This window comes from Macadamia integrifolia, chromosome 5 (genome assembly GCF_013358625.1).
Source record: "Macadamia integrifolia cultivar HAES 741 chromosome 5, SCU_Mint_v3, whole genome shotgun sequence".
NCBI classification, from domain to species: domain Eukaryota; kingdom Viridiplantae; phylum Streptophyta; class Magnoliopsida; order Proteales; family Proteaceae; genus Macadamia; species Macadamia integrifolia.
The window spans coordinates 2,748,850-2,768,383 of NC_056561.1; the positions used below are offsets into that span (position 1 = coordinate 2,748,850).

Sequence of the window (19,534 nt, forward strand, 5' to 3'; positions counted from 1 at the left end):
ACTCTTAGATGTATATACTGTTATTGGACAAATTGCATTCTCTGAGTCTCTTCCTTTTTGCGTATGGCATCGCCACTCCCTTTGGCAGCATCCACTAATTCGGAACTTAATTTGAAAGCCATATTTCGATCCAGACGTTTTTTTCGACCCGGACATTTTCGGGATGCCCCTAATAACCAACGAATGTCAAGTGCTTTTCCTTGTGTAGATCCTATTCCAAGGGGATGGAAGATGTTTCTCTTATTGGGAATTAGTGAGTCACCACGTGGTTACTATCGCATGCACTTATTTTGGGATATAGATAATATGGTGCAAATACTTCTACCTTCATTGGCTTCAGTCAAACTGTAACTCTCAGTCAAAAGTAAAACTACAAAGAAATGGCGGGGATTTATTAACAGACAGACAAGTACGGTAGACCACTACCAATCCCACAAACCCGAAGCTAAACTGCAGTCATACTTAAAATTCCTTCAAATTCATGAACATTTTATAGAAGATTGAGACAATAAAAAACTATGCAGAAAATCATCAACAAATAAATTGGGGAAAGACTATGAGTATAGATGAACCCACACATGAATGAAGAATGATAGTGACATTATAGAAACCAGAGAGAATAAAACATTCACCAAATCAGAGGCAAAAACAACACATGGAAGACAAGAAATTTGGGAACATGGAAAACCTTAAAGATTATCAAACCTTTATGAGAACTCAAGCTTCATCAAACTGGCGAAGCAAGTCCTTACATTTCCAAAACTCTTGAGGAAGGGCAAGTAAAAAAAGACACTTAAATACAGAAAACATAGTTGTCATGGTGTCTAGGCAAAACAAGGCGGTCAAAGGGGGGGTGTTCAAAACTAAGCCAACACCAAGAAGAAGCTGCCTAGGCGACGCCCATCCAGAAAAAACTGCCTGGATGCCTAGGGTCACCTTGACAATTATAATAGAAACTCACTTGTAAACCATATTTCAAATGGCAGAAATCAATAAAAATAGTTGCCCATAGATATTTTCTAATGTAAAGCAGCCCCAGTAAAGACTAGCAATAGACTCCAAACAATGGTTATGGTATAGACTCATATATGATCAGAAGTTACAACTAAGAAATTAAACCTCAATTAGGTCAAATCAATAACAACTTGTAACTCACAAAATAGGGCCCAGTTGAGCCAGAAACCTGGATTGAGTGGAGGTCTAATATGGCCAAACAAAACCGCAAAATATGATCAACTTCTACTGGCCGAACTGGGAGTTATGCTGTTTCTTGATTTAGCCACAGACCTCAGATGGCCTTGGAAAGCTGGTCGAGTGCTCCTCTTGAAGTGCTGAACAAACCCTCAAAAGCCTGGTATGATCAGACCAAAGGGCTGGGAGCACAGGGGATCGAGCTACTGCCCAGAAAACTGGGTTTTCAGGCTGTCTCTAGTTCAGATCTTCAACACTCAATAGCTGTTCATGATGGGTCTCAAAATAACTCCAGTAGACCTTGAACACTGGTATTTTTTTGGATAATTAAATAAATTAATAACCAAAGGAGAGAGAATATACAAGGGGGGAAAGAAAAGGGGGGGGGGAGAGACTTCAACTAAAAAGGAGAAGCCAGCCACAGGGCAAAGAACTACAATAAAGAGTGAGGCAAAAGCCAACACTCAAGCTAAAAGGACCAAGGGATACAACAAAAAGGGGGGGAGGGAATCAAGAAGTGGAGATGGTACCGGTAGGGAGGTTCCAGGAGGCAATAATGAGTCTATTCCTAAGGGAATTGGAGACAGGCCTAAGATGAAAGGAGCGAATTTTGGAGGAAACATCAAAGAAGATGGCAGTCCAAATCTTGTCTGGAGAGCGTGATTGGGATGACCATCTTCGAATGTTTCACTCCATCCAAAGGTGGTTAATGGTGGCAGAGAAGGCAAGCTTTCCGATGGTATCACAAATGGTGGTGCCCCCAAAGGTCAAATCAACCCAGATAGATTCCCTATCCAAAGGGAGGATGGGTCTATGAAAAGGCCAGTGTTTGAGATTTTAAAATGTAAAAGTGTACGGATCAGTGTAGCTACGGGTCGAACACAAGGAGAGCAACCACTTTATTTTTTGCTTCTTTTAATAATACGAAAGTGAACCGATTAATAGTTGTGATCTAATTCTAACTACTGTCCTACACATATGTATCTAAAATAACGTCCTAACCATTCGTCATCTAAGAATTTAAATACGCAAGCCACGCCATTAAAATTAAATAAATAAATAACTGAAAATAAACAACCCACGCAATTAAAAGCAATGAAGGAAAAAAAATGCTGAAATAAAAATAAAGTAAATGAAAGGGGATAAAGTTAGAGAGAGGCTCACAAGTAGGTTTCTCTACTTAGCCCAAGGAATGCATCATAATATGAGCTTCCCTACTTGACCAGAGAGTCATTCTTACAAGGGTTACTCTACTTGGCTTTAGGGAAAGGGAAGCAATTAAAATAAAAACAATAAAATGATGGTTCTATAGCTAGGAGGGACAAAGCCAACACATACACTAGCCATGAACCTTGGGAGAAAGGGAAAGCAATAATGTAACGACTGAAATTAAAATCCTAAATTAAGAAAGAAAGGGTAGTCAAAATGGGGAATGAGAGGGGGGAGAGAAGACTATTGAAGAAGCCTCCCTACTTGAATCAATGCTTAAACTTGAAAGCTTGGGTGATTTGAGATACTGCCAACCCTAAAAACCAGATCTAGAATGAACCAAATCTGAAATCTCTAAGCCTGGAGAAAACAAATCTTGAAAAAAAAAATTGAACTTGAAAAGGAGATGCTCGACGGCTCGTTTTCTTGTCACCTAGATCTAAGCCTAGAACTATAACTTAAAAATTACAACTCAATTGCATTAATCATAAACATAAAAGGCTGAATAAAAATAAAAGAGTGCTTGCATTAATTGAAATAAAAAGCTATTACAAAAGTGATCAAAACAAAAACAAAGAAGAAATAAAACTAAAGAGAGGGAGAGCGGGAGAGCGGGAGAGAGGGAGAGAGGGAAAGAGAGAGCAACTAAAAAAAACCCTAGAAGAAGAATGAAGTGTCTCCCCTCCTCTTACATGAGTTGTATTTATAGGGAATGAGGAGGTAGGGTAACAAATTTCTCTTTCCTAAAAGGGGGAAACCCACAATTGGTAGGTGAGACCTTTTGAGACCAAAAGTGTTAAGGTGGAGGAGAGAGAAGAGAGAAATAAACTTGGAGAAATTTCCTATAATTTTTTTGCTTATTTTCTTTCCTTTTTTTTATTTATTTTTCTCTTCTTTTTCTCCCTCTCTTCAAATCTTGCGCACAACCCTTGTTGGCCGAATTTATTTATTTATTTTTTCCCTTGGACGATTTTCCTTCTTGCTTTGTGTGATTTGGACAATCTTCTGATGATGATGTGGAAATCCTCTCCATGCCCTTAGTGCTTTAAGTGAGTGAAAAGCAGAAAATCTTCAACAAAATTCTCCAAAAAAAAAGACAACCGTGAGATTCGAACTTGAGACCTCTTGGTGAGCAAGGGAATTTTGCACACCATAGCTCACCAACTACACTAGGTAGTTGTTATTGGAGAGATATGACGCCCGATAATGTTTAAGGCCTTTAAAATACAAAACCTGCAAAAAGAGAGTAAAACCCAAGGCAGCTCCATTCTAAATATGTAAAAATGCATGCTTTACTACTTAGATTTCACACAAATGTGCTCATCAGCTAGCATTTGGAGAGGACTTTCTTTCAGACAGAGTGAGAGAAGGGGTAGGAAAAGAAGAGGTGGGGGGAGTCATCAAGGGCATGGGAGCAGAGGCAGCAGGAGGGGTTGACAGGGATGTGGCGGTAGATGAGAAAAGATTGGGTGGGGAGGCAGTTAGAGAGACATCTCCAGACTGTGAAGCTGTAGCGGGGAGTATATAGCCTTTGAACCAAACGAGATTATGCTAGGGAACAGTAAGGCCAGAGGATCTGTCAAAGGATCAAGCAGAAGCAGAAGAAAATATCCCAGTGGAAGAAGGAAGCCAAGTACATTTGTCATCTATTCCCCTGTGACCAGGGGGATGGGGGGAAGGGAGGACCAATGGTCAGTAAGGGGGGAGGAAAGGGGGGGAGACCATATAGTAGGGGAGAGAATAGAGGAAACTGAGGCAAAGGAGGGGAGACCCGAGGAATAGATAATTCTGGCTGTGATCAGAGTGGAAAGGATACCAGAAGGGTGCCACGGATCATGCCAGCGGGAGGTCGAATGACCATTACCAATAGAGAAGGAGATGGCGGTGAGAGCAAGAGGACGGAGATTGAGGATTTTCCTCCAAATCTAGAGGCATCTGCAAGGATGGGGGTCAGACCAAAGGGAATTGTTTTTAAGCAGGGAGGATTGCATCCTATCAACCCAGATGCTTCTCTGCTTAGAAACAATTTTCCAGATGAGCTTGAGAATACCCACAGAGTTGACTTCTTTGATTTTCCTAATACCCAGACCTCCTTTAGATTTGGGGAGACAAACCTTATCTCAGGAGATAAGGTGAAGAAATCTGGAGGACTCAGACCCCTTCCAGAGGAAAGAACAGAGGAGCCTTTCAACAGATTTAATGGATGAGGAAGGGAGACCATAGATACCAGACCAATAGAGATACATGGACTGGAGGACAGATCTAATAAGGGTGAGGCGCCCAGCATAGGACAGAAGCTTGGCTTTCGAAAGCTGGAGCCTCTTCCTCAAAAGGTTAAGCAAAAGGGAACAGTGGTGAGCCGAGAGACTAGTGGAGATGAAGGGGAGGCCCAGGTACTTGACCAGAAGGGAACCTCGGGAGAACCCAGTGATCTGGAGGAGATCTTGGGTAGCATCAAAGACATCAGCAAGGAAGAGATTTGACTTGAGTAGGTGATTCGGAGACCTGAAAGCAATTCGAAGGAGTGGAGGGAGTCCATGATGGAGGAAATAGAAAGAGGGTCAGCCTTAGAGAAGATCATGATATCATCAGCAAAAGCAAGATGGGTGAGGTAGAGGGATTTGCACTTCGGGATGGGGGAGATCAGGTGCAAGACAGTGGCGGATTGAATGAAGTGGGAGAGAACTTCTAGAGAGGGAGAAGTGGAAGGGGGGAAAAGGGGCAACCTTGGCTAATGCCGCGGGAAGAGGGGAAATAACCAACAGAGCTACCATTGATAAGGATAGAGAATCTGGGAGAGTATATACAGCAAAGGATCCAATGGACAAAGGAAGGGGGAAATGACATGTGAAGTAGGACTTTAGTAATAAAATCCCAACTAATAGTGTCAAAGGTCTTGTGCATAGTTGTCAAGGCGTCGCCTAGGCGTCCAGGGGGTTTGCCTAGGGCCTAGGCGACAGTCGCCTTATTGCACTGTATGCCACCTTGTGTTTTGACACTTATTTGTTATTTCATTTACTTAAGATATTATTCATAAATAAGCAAATACCCCTATTTGAATCAAATAAAAATAGTTTAAAAATCAAATTCCAAAAGGATAAAAAGTCAACCCTCCAGTCCAAGAAGAAAAATTGAATTTTGGTTATAGGGGCGATTTTCAACTTTTAAATGCTGGAGTTTTTTTCAATTATGAAAATTTTATAAATTCTATCATGTTAAAACATTGCTAAAAACCCAAAGTCTGGTAAAATAATTTTTTGTTTTGATATCCATAAAATTATTTTCATTCAGGCGATTTTAACAGTATTCACGCACTTAAAAATAAGTTTGACCGGAGCATAACTTTGTCATTACAACTTAGATTTAAATAATCTTAGACTTCTTGGAAAGTTGGTTTTATATTATAACTGATACAAAAAGTCTCATGTAAAAATAATATCATTTGACCAGTCAAACTTATTATAGAACCAGAGCATCTATCTAAATTTTGATTTTTTATAACTAATATGACTTAATGTTAATTTTTTATGATTTAATATGGCTAAATGTTGATTTTTAATGACTTGATGTTGCTTAATCTTGATTTTTTATGATACAAGGTATATATAGCTTACTAAATAATGTTAGAAAATAGGAAAATTAAAAAATAACAATTGGTCGCCTTGTTTGCCTCAAGGCGTGCGCCTTCTCGCCTAAGCGCTTAGACAACCCTCCACCGCCTTAGTTCGCCTTGTCGCCGTGACAACTATGGTCTTGTGGATATCAATCTTGACGAGAGCAACAGAGGAGTGGGATTTACGATCAAAACCCCTCACAATCTGATAGCAGAGAATGATGTTATCTATAATACTCCTACCAGCAATAAACACAGAGTGATTTGGGCTAACCAGGGAATCAATCACTTTCTAAATCCTGTTGGCAAGAATTTTGGCAATGAAGTTGTAGAGAAGATTGCAAAGAGAGATGGGTCTAAAATCATTCATTGAGTTAGCACCTTCCTTCTTCAGGATTAGGCAGAGAAAGGTGTGGTTGATTCCCCCAATCTGCATGAGGCAAAGGAAGAAGCTTCGAACAGCAAGGATAAGATCTTTGCAAATGACATGCCAGCAAGAGGAGAAAAAGCCCATACTAAAGCCATCCAAACCTGGAGCACAGATGGCTTAATGGGAGAGAATGGCGGAAAGGATTTTGTCCTCAGAGGGAATGGCATGAAGACTGGGAAGGAGCTCAACAGGGACAAATTTGTTAAGGAGGTTATGGGGAATAAGGGGATGAGTAGGGTGGTGGACGGGGAGAAAATACTAGTAAAGTGGGAGACAACTTCGGATTTAATGTCGGAGGGGGTGGAGAGCTTGGTACCAGAGGAAGATAGGAGCAAGGGGATGGAGTTGGCATTGTGCCTAGCTTTGAGGGACCGGTGAAAGAAGGCAAAATTAGAGTCTCCAAGATCAAGCCATTTAATCCTGGCATTCTGGCGGAGAAAGCTTTCTTCCTTAACCAAGAGATGGAAGAGATCGGAGGAAGTCAGGCTTTCTTCAACAATAAGCTCAGGATTGAGCAGATCAGATTGAATTTTGAGCTGGATTGAGTGAAGTTTATCACAAGAAGAGACACGCGAGGAGATACTGCCAAAAGTGGAGGAGTTCCAAACCTTTAGAGCCCCTTTAACAGTTTTGAGCTTTCTGGCAAAAGAAATGAGCGGCGAGGAGGAGGGGTAGGAGCATTCCAAGCATCTTGGACAAGAGGGAGGAAGTCCGTGTGGGAGGACCACATATCAAAGAACTTAAAAGGCATGGGACCCAAAGGAGAAGAAGAGGAGGACAAAGATGGAGATGGGACTATGATCAGAGATCCCCGGGAGATCAAAGAAAGCATGAGAGGAAGGGAAGGAATTGAGCCAGGCTTCATTAACAAGGGCCCTATCAAGTTTACAAGCAACATGGAGATTTCCCGACCGTCTGTTGTGCCAGGAAAATTTGGTACCAGACCATCTGAGATCATTAAGGCTAAGATCCTCCAAGCAGTTATTGAAGGAGTCAACAGCCTGGGTGTCCATAGGATTGCCCCTGTGTTTCTCATGACTGAAGCAGACATTGAAATCTCCCGCAATCCCCCAGGGGTTGGAACCCGAGAAGGGGGCAAAGGAGCGAAGGTCAGTCCAGAGGGGGAGCCTGAGGGAGGCCAAATTGTACCCATAAACAACAGAGGAAGCAAATAAGAGAGTCTGAAGGATGAGAAATGGAGAGATGCATAGCCTGAGTAGAGGAGGAGAGGACATATATATATAAAGAGAAGATGGATCCCAAAGGATCCAAATACGACCATTAGAGTTGAGAATATAGTTGGAGCTAAAGGACCAGGAGGGAGCAATGGAAGAAGTAATACGACTAGCTTTGTCCTCTAGAACCCGGGTTTCCAAGAGACAGCAAAGATTGGATTTGGCGGAACGAATACGGGAACAAATGTCAGCTTGCTTGGCCAAGGAGTTAAGACCTCGAACGTTCCAAATAGTCCAAGGGATCATTGAGAGAAGGGGGGTTGAAGGGGTAGCACAGGGTCCAAGGAGAGGGGAGGGGCTTTAAAGGAAGCCCAACAGTTATATCCAATGATAGGGGAAAAAGATGGTTAGGAGTGGGGGAGATTTTTGGCTCTAGTGGAGATCTTACAGTAGAGGTAGGTTTCTTTTTGGGTTTGGGAGCAATAGGAAGAGGGGAGAGAGGGTGGGTGTGGTAGTCAAGGGGAGGGTGGTCAGGGATATGATGGAAACAACGAGGGTGGTGTCTAATGCTGCCGGAAGGGGCACCAAAGGCCTAGAGGAACCATGGCAACCATCAAATGAGACAGCCAGTAAGGCTGAGCTAGTGCAATAGGACGAGGAGCCTTCCAAGGCAACCAAAGGAGCAGGGAGAGTAGGCAGAGACACCGAGGCATAGTCCAGGAAGAGATCCATTGAAGAAGTTGGCTGCGCAGGGCCTTCCGAGGCCAGAGATACCAAAGGCAGGTGAGGGGTTGCATTGGCCAGTGGCAGGGATAAGGCATTCACGGGTGAAGAGGCATTTAGGGCCGAATTGAACCCCCAGAGGGGAAATTAGGGGCCAATCAATGGCTATCGAGGCAGTTCAATGAAGCAGGAGTAACAGGTGTACAGCATAGAGCAGCAAAGGTGGAGTCGCTAGAAGGGGTCAGGCGACTAAGGCTGTAGAATGGAGAAGAGGCAGGCGTCGTGAGGCAATCGTCAGCAGGTATAACTGGAGCGGAAAAATCAGAGACAATGGTAGTGCAGACTGTAGCGGCAGTGGAGACTGGCATGATGGAGCAGGGCTTCAATAAAGGCATCGAAGCTGGAGGCAGTAGGAGAGGCAAAGGCCGAGAGGCGGCACAAGTGGCAAGGACCAAACTTTCAATACCGAGAACAGCGGAGGGGCCAGGGGAGCTGGTCAAGGCGTCAACCGAAGACAGGCAGGTGGATTCGACCAGCAGAGGTGAGGTGGAGCTAATAGGAGGGGGTAGAGACCTAGAACCAGTCACGGGTGAGGGAGAAGGATGTATCAGGTCAATGCTAAGTGAGTGGGTCAGGTCAGAAGTGGATTGGAGGATGCGGTTAGGCCCGGAGGACAGGTTGGGCAGGGGAAAGGATAGAAGAGGGTTAGATGGGTCAGATGCGTTATATAAATTGTCCGGGTATAAGAGGTGGTTGGATGGAAATTTAGAGAAGGTATTCAGCAATTGAACCGGAATGAACTGGCTCAAAGGAAAGAAAGATTCAGAGGTGTTTAACTGGACCAAAGAGGGATTAAAGGGTTAGAAGACTGACGCAAAGGGATGGAAGTGGAAAGAGGAGAAATAGAGGAGGGAGCAGAGTTCGAAAGAGGAAAAATTGGAGAAAGACTAGGAATCAAGGGAGCCAAGGTAACATGGATGGCAGGTAAAGGTAGGAGAGAACTAGGGATGGCAGGTAAGGGTAGGAGAGAACCACATGGAGTTTCAAGTGTGATTGGACTTTCCTCAGAAGGCGCGAGGACCGAGAAACGATTGCATCCAGAGGTAAGCGCAATGTCGATCAGACCAATGGATATTGCCACATCAAATGTAGCCAAGGTGATCGGCGTGGAGGGTGCGGCAAACGAACGAGCTGAGGGAACTTTCGATAGCGACGGACGGCACCCAGAGCCCTTTCTTCTATTTTTTCTTGTTCTGTTTTCAATGGAAGGGGCTTCTTGAGATAGAGGTTGATCAGCAGCAGGTGGCGTTAAGGCCGGCGGCGACAAGGTTTTAACAGCGGCTTTCTACGAACAGGGTGCCGTGTTCCGAAACATTGGTGCAGATTGGAGGCACCCAATCGTAGATGACCGCTTGAGTAAAGGAGTGACCTGCACCATCTTCAATAGTGATAGAGAAGGACAGAATCTTGTTTGGTTCAACTTCCACACAAATTCTTGCGAACGAGAGCTTATCCATCGCCTTCGTAGCTTATCAGAATATAGGGGTTTACCTATTACAGAGCCAATGTAACTAAGGCCCATAGCACACCAAAAATGCAGAGGGAGGTTGGGGAAGGAGACCAAATGGGGTAGCGATGTCAGCTCCGAACGACCGAATTAGGTGTGCTCGTCCCATTGACGGAGGAATATGGTTTTTTTTCCCACATACCAGGGACTACCATCAACAGCAATCGATTTATCAGAAGCACAAGAGAAGTTGAAAACAAATGTGCCATTGTCGAGCATAAAAGTGGAGAGGGCTCCAGCGAGCTTCCATTGCTTCTGAAGAGAGGATTGAACAACTGAAAAGGGTGGCCGTCTACCAAGGAAATTTCCAATCACATAATTATTCCATTCAAGGATCTCATAGGCAAGAAGATCAGGCGGACAGAGGGCAAAGGGGATAGAGTTATGGGACTGAGGAGGATGGTAAAATAGGGAGTGACCAACAGAGAGGAGAGGGTGAGGAGGGAGTAGGGGGAGGCGACAACAGAGTTCCAAGGCCTGACCATAGGGGTGGGGTAGTGAGGAGGAAGAGGGAGTATCGGTGGATGAGATAGGAGGAGAGAGTTCAGGGATGGGCTGGCAAGAGGCCGGAAGGGAAGGAGGAACGACGGCGAGAGCCGCCGGAGAGGAAGGGGTCATACAGAGGGGTCAGTTCATCGGAGGGTATCGGAGAGGGTCTTGTTAGATCACGATCAACAATTTTATTTGCATGTCTTGCATTACTCTTTCCCATCTGTTTGTTTTTTACAATAATGATAATCGGCAATTGTTCACTCCTAACACTGGTACTAATACTCAAAAAATAAAGTAAACAGGAAAGAGAAGATAGGGAGAACAATAGAGGAGTTGATGGGATAGATGTGGGTGGTGGTAGGCCTTCTCAGCCTTGGGCCTTCCTCTCACAGCTATCTCAGCTGTTGACACAAATATTTCTCAGATTTAGGAGCAAACAAAGCTGCAAAATTCATTCAATAAACTGACGGAGCCTATTTATTGTTCGGCTAAGCCTTATAAAATAGAAAGTAATGAAGAAGGAAACATATAAGAAAAGGAAGTTTAAGAAGAAACACGAGAAACTTCTAGAGACAACTAGCTATATATAAATACTTGTCACTGAAGAAAACACAAAAGTTGCATTAAAAAAAAAAAGTTCAAATCATAAAAAGGAAACAAAGTCTTCTTGAAAGCTGGATATCCTTACTTTCTGAATAAACCTCAAAAGAGACGAAATCCCAACTCATTTCAAAAATAATAGGGAGAGGAAATATCACTTCCCTCCCCTAAACTATGTTGAATATCAACTTGACCCCACACTTCTCCAAAAATATCACTCACCTCCCCCGAAGAAAAAGATTCTATCTATCATCCCCAACTGTGTGAAATGGCTGTTAAGTCAGCTGATTTTTTCTCATAATGCCCAAAATACCCTCCTAAATATGAAATACCTAATATACCCTTAATATGAAAAAAAAAAAAAAACCATCTTCGACGACTACATTCCCGACCTTGTTCCCTTTGAAGAACTTAAGGCAGGTCAGATCTACTTTGTCCTCCCCACCAGTCACCTACAGTATCACCTCTCTGCTCCCGATATGGCTGCCCTTGCAGGGAAGGCCAGCACCGTGCTCTCTCAGAGTTTGAGGAAGAAAGGTCAACAGAATACGAATATACAAATATCTCCGGTTTTGGAAGTCAAAAATAAGAACCAGAGATTGGGGATTAATGGTGGGTTTGATGGATATTATGAGTATGATGGGTTTAAAACTTCCAATGGCAGTAAGTCCAGAATCGGGGTTTCAAGATCTGCTGGTAGCATTACGAAATTGCAGAGAAGTTCTTTCAGACGATCTAAGTTCGCTATTCAATCGTTTCGAATGAGGTTGAGCACCATTTACAAAGGATCGGTGGTCGATTAATTTCTGGGATTTAATCCATCATCATCATCGACAAAAGAAAATCAACGTAAATTTTTATCATATCTTTTTTTCTTTGTAAAATCCTCTCTATGGATTGTCAATTCCCGAATCTGGAGATCATTTGTGAGGATCAATCGGATCAGGAGACCTTTTTTTTTTTTTTTTTTTTTTGTAGATACTTATCAGCTGATACTCGCAGCAAGTTCCAATAGAAGAAGAAGAAGCATTTCATTTGTTCATTTTGATTTAACATCTTTTATGAGAGTTGAACTGTTCAATTGAACCAAAAATGAAATTAGCTAGTGATGGATTGGATGATCGAGAAAAAACTGCACAAAACCTGTGATAATCCATTCCCATTTATTCATTTTGATATCGATTTCTCAAAGGATGTAACTTGGAAGGCTGGAGTTGCAGAGAGGAACTGCTATAAAGCTACTAAAGCGTACACATCACATCACATAAGATGATAAGAACTGCGTGATGTGCTTATCCTTTTTAGGTTCCAAGTTACCAAAAAAAAAGAAAAACCTGGCAAATCTAAAAGGCTAGAATTAATTAAAGTTGAGGGAGGAGAGGTGCTTGCAGGAAGAAGACAGAGAGAAGCACCTTGGGAGAGACCAGGCCTGCCAAGTATCGGAAATGGAGGAGATGGGGGCAATTGGAGGCCACCGCGAGGAGGATTTGATCGGAAAGGAGAGAAGAATTGGTTTCTTCTTCAATCAGGTACAGCATCGAAGGAAACAAGGCTAGAGGATTTGTCAAAAGGAGGGACGAGGATGACAGTGAGAGAAAAGGCGAGGGTAGTGAGAGAGGAAAGAAGAGAAAATAGGTAGAGTGGAAGGCTTAGCTGAGGGAAAGCGGTGAAAGAGAGAAGACCTACAATTACGGTAGACAATCAACCACTGGAAGGGAAAGAGAGGAGAGGATCAGTTTTTAAGGCATTTGAAATGAGAGAGAATCCCCACCTGAGGAAGAAGAGTGGAAAGAGGAAGAAGGCTGGATTTTGGAATGGGGACCCACCATTACAGAATCGAGAGAGTATGGTATGGGGAAGATGGGTTTTTTTCATTAAGGGTATATTGGGTATTTCATGTTTAGGAGGGTATTTTAGGCATTATGAGACAAAACCAGATGACTTAACAACCATTTCAAACAGTTGGAGACGTTAGATAGAATCTTTTTATTTGGGGGGAGGTGAATGATATTTTTGGAAAAGTGTGGGTCAAGTTGATATTTCGACATAGTTCAGCGGAGGAGAGTGATATTTCCTCTAATAGGGATATTTTGGTCCTTCTAGGTGGCTCAATCACGAAACATTTCGGTTTCGACACTGGTCCAAGCTAGGCTTGAAATCTTCTTTTTTTTGGCTAACAACGGTTATCCAGGCCTTCGGCCTGACTAGTCTTGTGGGCCCATAATAACCCCACAACCGCATGAACGGGTCATACCAGGGTTGAATAAGAACCATTCAACTTTCACCCAAAGTAGTGAAGAGCATTAAAAACCCCCGTGTGAGTGGCCCCAAGGAGGTAAGAGGAGTCGAACTCAGAACCACACACTTCCTGAGGCCAAGGTCCCTTGCCAACTCGGCTACCCCCTTGGGGTTAAACTAGGCTTGAAATCAAAACCTTGAACTATGCTCTAAACTCAGCTACATATATATTGATGCAAGGGTAAGCCTACCAGCAGTTTTTATTATTAAGATTGAGATGGGTATCACTGCTCTTTCTGTGAGACTCAGAATCTGGTTGTGGGATCCAAGTTTCTGTTGGTGAGATACCAATACTTGCTGGTGAGACTCCAGTTAAGAAGTGAGAAGCCTCATCATATCTTCCTCTTCTAATCTTCTTCACAGTTTATTTTATCAAATCAGGTCCGTAACTTTCGAGTTCTATTCTGCGTTATGCATAATCTGGTTACTGGAATTTCTAATACTTACACAACCTTAGTGATTTCTAGTTTTCAAAACTGAGTTTTGCTGCTGTTTATTAAGAAGCCCTACCGTTGTCAGAATTCAGAAATTCCAAAGTCCCAGTTTCTGTTCCTGGAATCAGGGTACTGCTTAATTATTAATCCAGATTCTTAAATCAGGTTTTCATACACTGTTATATCAGACTTGTTACTGATATTACACATCCTGAGTTCATATTATTTGCCGATTTGATCGGACAAGTTAGTTGTGGTTCCTGTTCTGAAACTTGACTTTTTGAGTATCCTATCTCTAATACGATATTATTCTGTTATCAGATCAGACCATTAGATCTGGTTTAAATTTTAACCAGTTGTTCCCTAATCTGATTCTGACCATCAATCAGAATCTCAAGTCACATCTGATTGGTTGATTGTTCTCTACTGAAATTTATTTTGAAATAGGTCTTACATCATTCACTTCAACTCTGGTTTAGGTTTCTGACCCAAAACCTTTAGGCTTCTAGAAACTCATCACCTCGACTCTTTTAGCTCCTCCAATCTACATCATATCACCCATCAATACTAAAGCATTCAAAGGACTCTATTGCACGTCTATACCACCTCAAATGATTTTCTCTCGACTTGTCATGAATCGGAGCTACCCCAAAATTAGCTCTAATTTCTTCATCCCTTATTTTATCTTTTCAAGTTTCACCACTCTCCATCTCAACATCCACATTTCAGCTACACTAAGTTTGTTTATATGTTATTTCTTCAATGACCCTGTATCAGAACTACTCCAAATTTAGCTTTGATTTCTTCATCTCTTATTTTATCTTTTAAAGTTTCACCACTCATCAATCTCAACATCCTCATTTCAGCTACACTAAGTTTGTTTATATGTTGTTTCTTCAATGCCTAACATTCACCTCCATACATCATTGTTGATCGTATAACTTTCTTATAAAAAATTTCCTTCAAATTTAAAGAAATACACCAATCACACAACACTTCGGATGCAAACCCCCCCCCCCAAGAAAAAAACCTTTGTCCTCCCCACTCTAATTCTTTGTGCAGCATCATCCTCTATTTCTCCTCCTTTATTTATAATTGAACCAAGAACCTTTTGCGTTCAACATGCGCAAAGGCTGAGACAAAGGCGGCAGATGGTGTCTGTCAAGAATGACAAACACTGAGATAAGTTCTGTCTGATCATATTGTGAACATTGACCTGAAAATATGGGAAGAAAGTTGGAGAGAGTGAGAATATGGATGTTCCGAAGGAGTCCTATCTTGTCTTGAAAAAGACAAAGAAAAAGCTGTTAAGAGGAAGGATAGAGCAAGAGAGCTGCTCATCAAAACGAAAGCAAAGTTGTCCGATCAAGAAGAACAGGGGGATGAGTGCCGCTTCGTTAGAGGATCTATTGTGGTTGAAATAAACAATCTACTCAAGACTCTCTCTGATTAGTACCCATAAGAATCTATCTTTCTAGCATTCTCTTTGGCTAGATAGCCAATTTTTCTTGGATTAGAAAAAAACCCTATTCTTCTTACTTTTGGCCTCTTCTTTCATTTCGGGCCAAAAGATGAATTAGTTTCTTGCTAACAGGATAAATGTTTGATGAATCAATGATATTAAAAGTTTTGGTGTACACAAACCATTGTGACAAGGATCTGCATTATATGGTTGTGGGATATATTAATGTCTATGTATTTCTGCAGATAGACTTGATATAGAATGGTCTTCTGTGGTCCATTACGGATGTCCGAATACAGATTCCCATGAAATTCATTTATTGAGCTTCTATGAACTTGAAATTTAAATGTATCAGTTCATTAATTGCTTGTAACAGGTTTCTAACTTTGAGAATAAAAGTATGTATTAAATTATTGGAAAATTTTCTTGTACCACCCGTCACTTTCCCGAATTTCATGTCTCAACAATTTTTTTGAAAACTATTTACCATACCCAGTCTCAATAACTGTGTTAACTTAAAACTAAGAAAACAAAGAAAATACGTTTTAACTGTTATATCCCTCCGTATAAACCCTACGCATTTGTTTGAAACCCCAACCTAACTGTTGGAGACCTGAAGTGAGCCCTAGAAAACCCAAAACGGCGACCTGAACGTCCCAATCTTCTGAATTCAGAAATTTCAAATGCATACGAAGTACAATGCTAATGCATTGCTTGCGAATATCTTTTGTTTCACCTCACAACAGAAGTCACAGTTCTAGATCAGAAGAAATTTTCATTTCAATGTGTTCAGTTAAGCTAAATTACTGGCTCCATCCCAGTCTCAATAACGGTGTCAACTTAAAACTAAGAAAAAAGAGAAAATACATTTTACCCTGTTATATTCCTCCATATAAACCCTACACATTTGTTTGAAACCCCAATCTAACAGTTGGAGACCAGAAGTGAACCCTAGAAAACCCAAAACGGTGACCTGAGCATCCCACTCTTCTGAATTCAGAAATTTCAGACGCACACGAAGTACAATGCAAGTGCATTGCTTGCGAATGTGTTTTGTTTCACCTCACAACAGAAGTCACAGTTCTAGATCAGAAGAAATTTTCATTTCAATGTGTTCGGTTAACCTCAATTACTGTCTCGAATGATCTGTTCTTCAACTAAAATCAAGGAAATGTTCTGAAAATCGTTTGAATGATCTGTTCTTCAACTACTAATAGTATAAGACTATAAATGTATAAGTAAATTAAGTAGATATTTGATATTCACTAACAGCAAAAAGTGATGAATGTTTGAATGTTTGACTCACTTCTTTTGAGCATCATAAGCATTTTAGCTTACCAAGTTGTTTAACAAGATTATGAGCACGATAAAGATGCTTGATGAATGGAGGAAAAGTATTGTTGTACCAATTTACAAAAATAAAGGCAATATTTAGAGTTGCAATAACTACAGAGTAATGTAGGAGTAGATTACAAGAAACTAACCCCCACAATTTATAAACCCCAAACAATACAATTTAAAGAGAGCTTAGAACAAGGGAACAACTGTCATAAACAACCCTTACAATAAACAAGCAACCCACAAGAAAAATCCCAAAAAAAAAGACAACCAACCAGGAGAGAAAAAATCTCCTGCACATGGTAAAACAGGGAAGGGGGCGGCTGCTGCTGTGGAGCTCAGAATGAGCTGAAAACTGGATCGATGGTAGTCCCTAAGGAGGGGACAAAAACCTAAAAAAATGAGGAACTTTTCACGGAGGAATAAGAAGTTACTCACTTTCTTGATTTCAGGTTGAAGCGAGAGAAACAAGAGAAGTTTCTCATGAACAGGGCTGATTCCTTAACCGTGCTCTGAGGGGGTCGATGGATCCTTTGAAGGCCTGGAACAGTCCTGCTGAATGCCTTTCTAGGCAGTCAATGAAGAGAGCAGCAATGGGGATCGATTGACTTCAGTAATAAGAACTCCTCTGCTGGCCAATTCTGGTTTTTAATGCTTGGACAGGTCTGAATTTCTTTAATAGCAGTGAATAGAAAATTAACAAAGAAGTAAAGTGATTAGACAAAGAAGAAACAAGGGAAGTGGGAGAGGAAGTGGCTATCTCAGTCTGGGCTTCTCACCCACAGCCATCCCAGCTGCTCTAAGCAATTGATTGCAAATCTTCTTTATTCAAATCTGAGATTTGAAGCACTAGGCTCCTCTATTTAAAGAGGGCAGAATTGCAATCCTATCATAACTATGAGCTAGTTTCCAAATAGGACTAGACACTCCTAGCAGGACTTGGACTCATAATAGGACTAGGACTATGACTCCAACATGGAGTAAGATTAGAACTCCAACATGGAGTAGGTAAACTAGTCATTCACTAATAGACTCAAAACAGGACTCTAACTAAAACTGAAATAATAACAAAGGAAATAGACTCAAAACAGGACTCTAACTAAACTAATGAATTAAATCCCGTTTTCCTAATTTCTACCCATATTTTAGGCCCATTAAAGTGGCACATTACAAAGAAAACTGATGGGATTAAAGGCCCACCACATACATAACCCAACCCAACCCAACCCAACGCTTATATGTAATAAAATAAGCCCATTAAGTGACTTATCTACATCAACTAGCCCTCTCTAAGAAAAAAATTCGTCCTCGAATTTTGTAGAGTGTGAGGGTGATAATAGCATGGTGCACGTCCCTCTTCAAGCTGTAGAAAAATTCAGGTAGCTCTTTGATAATAAGGATAAAGTCTAGAACGTGAGGAGCTCGATCTTCAAGATACTTTAATGGGATGATGAACTCCACATGCTAAATCTCAAGGTCTTCAAATGTATCCATGGGGTTGTCCACATGTACGCCTTCATCCACTATGTTCTTGACCTCCACAATTTCAGTCTCAAACTCCTTAGGATATTTCTCTTGGCTGTTCACAGTCATCACAGTTGTTGTAGTGTCAAGTTCCTCAATCGCAACCTCATTGTCTATTGTGGCAACCTTGTTGCTTTCGAATTTTTCCACATGAGTCTTGTTGATGGGAACATCAATGACTAGCTCTTCTTTGACAATAGGAATTGCTAGAATTTCTTCGTCACTAACATCAACTTCTGACTCTGGTTTACTGCTTAAAGGTGTCTTCTCTTGTTGCTCCTTTGCAATAGAGGCCGATGATTCCTTCATGCTCTTGTCAATTGTGGGTGGTTGTTGGAAATCTGGTGGAAGGAAGTACATTCTTTGTTCCTGCTTAGATAGGTACATGCCCGCCAACTCATATTGCATCTCGTCCTATGTTCTAGGTTTACGTTCCTGAGCTTGAAGTTGCCTTTCACGGATTCTCCATTGTATACAAACACAATCACTCATTTGGGAGAAAACATATTGAAGCCGTTGCGTCTCTATTAAGTTGTAGTTGTCAAATTACATATCTAATTCATACATCCATTCAAGAAATTCCCCACGAAAATAATGTGGCTGAGCATTAGATGGGGCAGTAGTAGCCTGAGTATTGGAATGAGCAGTAGTAGACTCTCAATTCTACCAGCCGTTGGTCATGACCATTAACCTTGCAGTCAAGGCCTAGAGGGGTTTCCACACATCTTCCAGAGTGATTTGTTTGGAGCTTTCTTCAACCATAGCTCTGATACCACTTAATGCAGAAGTAGGTTACAAGAAACTAACCCCCACAATTTATAAACCCCAAACAATATAATTTAAAGAGACCTTAGAACAAGGAAACAGCTATCATAAACAACCCTTACAATAAATAAGCAACCCACAAGAAAAATCCCAAAAAAAAGACAATCGACAAGGAGAGAGGAAATCTCCTTCAAAGGGTAAAACAGGGAAGGAGGCTGCTACTGCTGTGGAGCTCAGAATGAGCTGAAAACTAGATCGATGGTAGTCCCTAAGGAGGGGACAAAAACCTATTAAAAAATAGGAACTTTTAATGGAGGAATAAGAGGTTATTCACTTTCTTGATTTCAGGTTGAAGAGAGAGAAACAAGAGAAGTTTCTAATGAACAAGGCTGATTCCTTAACCGTGCTCTGAGGGGGATCGATGGATCCTTTAATGCCTGGAACATTCCTACTGAATGCCTTTCTAGGCAGTCAATGAAGAGGGCAGCAATGGGGATCGATTGACTTCAGTAATAAGAACTCCTTTGTTGATCGATTCTGGTTTTTAATGCTTGGACAGGTCTGAATTTCTTTAATAGCAGTTAATAGAAAATTAACGAAGAAGTAAAGTGATTAGACAAAGAAGAAATAAAGGAAGTGGGAGAGGAAGTGGCTATCTCAGCCTGGGCTTCTCACCCATAGCCATCTCGGCTGCTCTAAGCAATTGATTGCAA

At 41.5% G+C, this 19,534-nt stretch overlaps 1 protein-coding gene across 5 annotated transcripts in view; it reads right to left on the reverse strand.

Annotated features, from left to right (window-relative positions):
* LOC122079191 (probable cyclic nucleotide-gated ion channel 5) overlaps positions 1-19,534 on the reverse strand; it is a 111,184-nt gene that overhangs the window by 21,569 nt on the left and 70,081 nt on the right. The gene's annotated exons all lie outside the window — the stretch shown is intronic.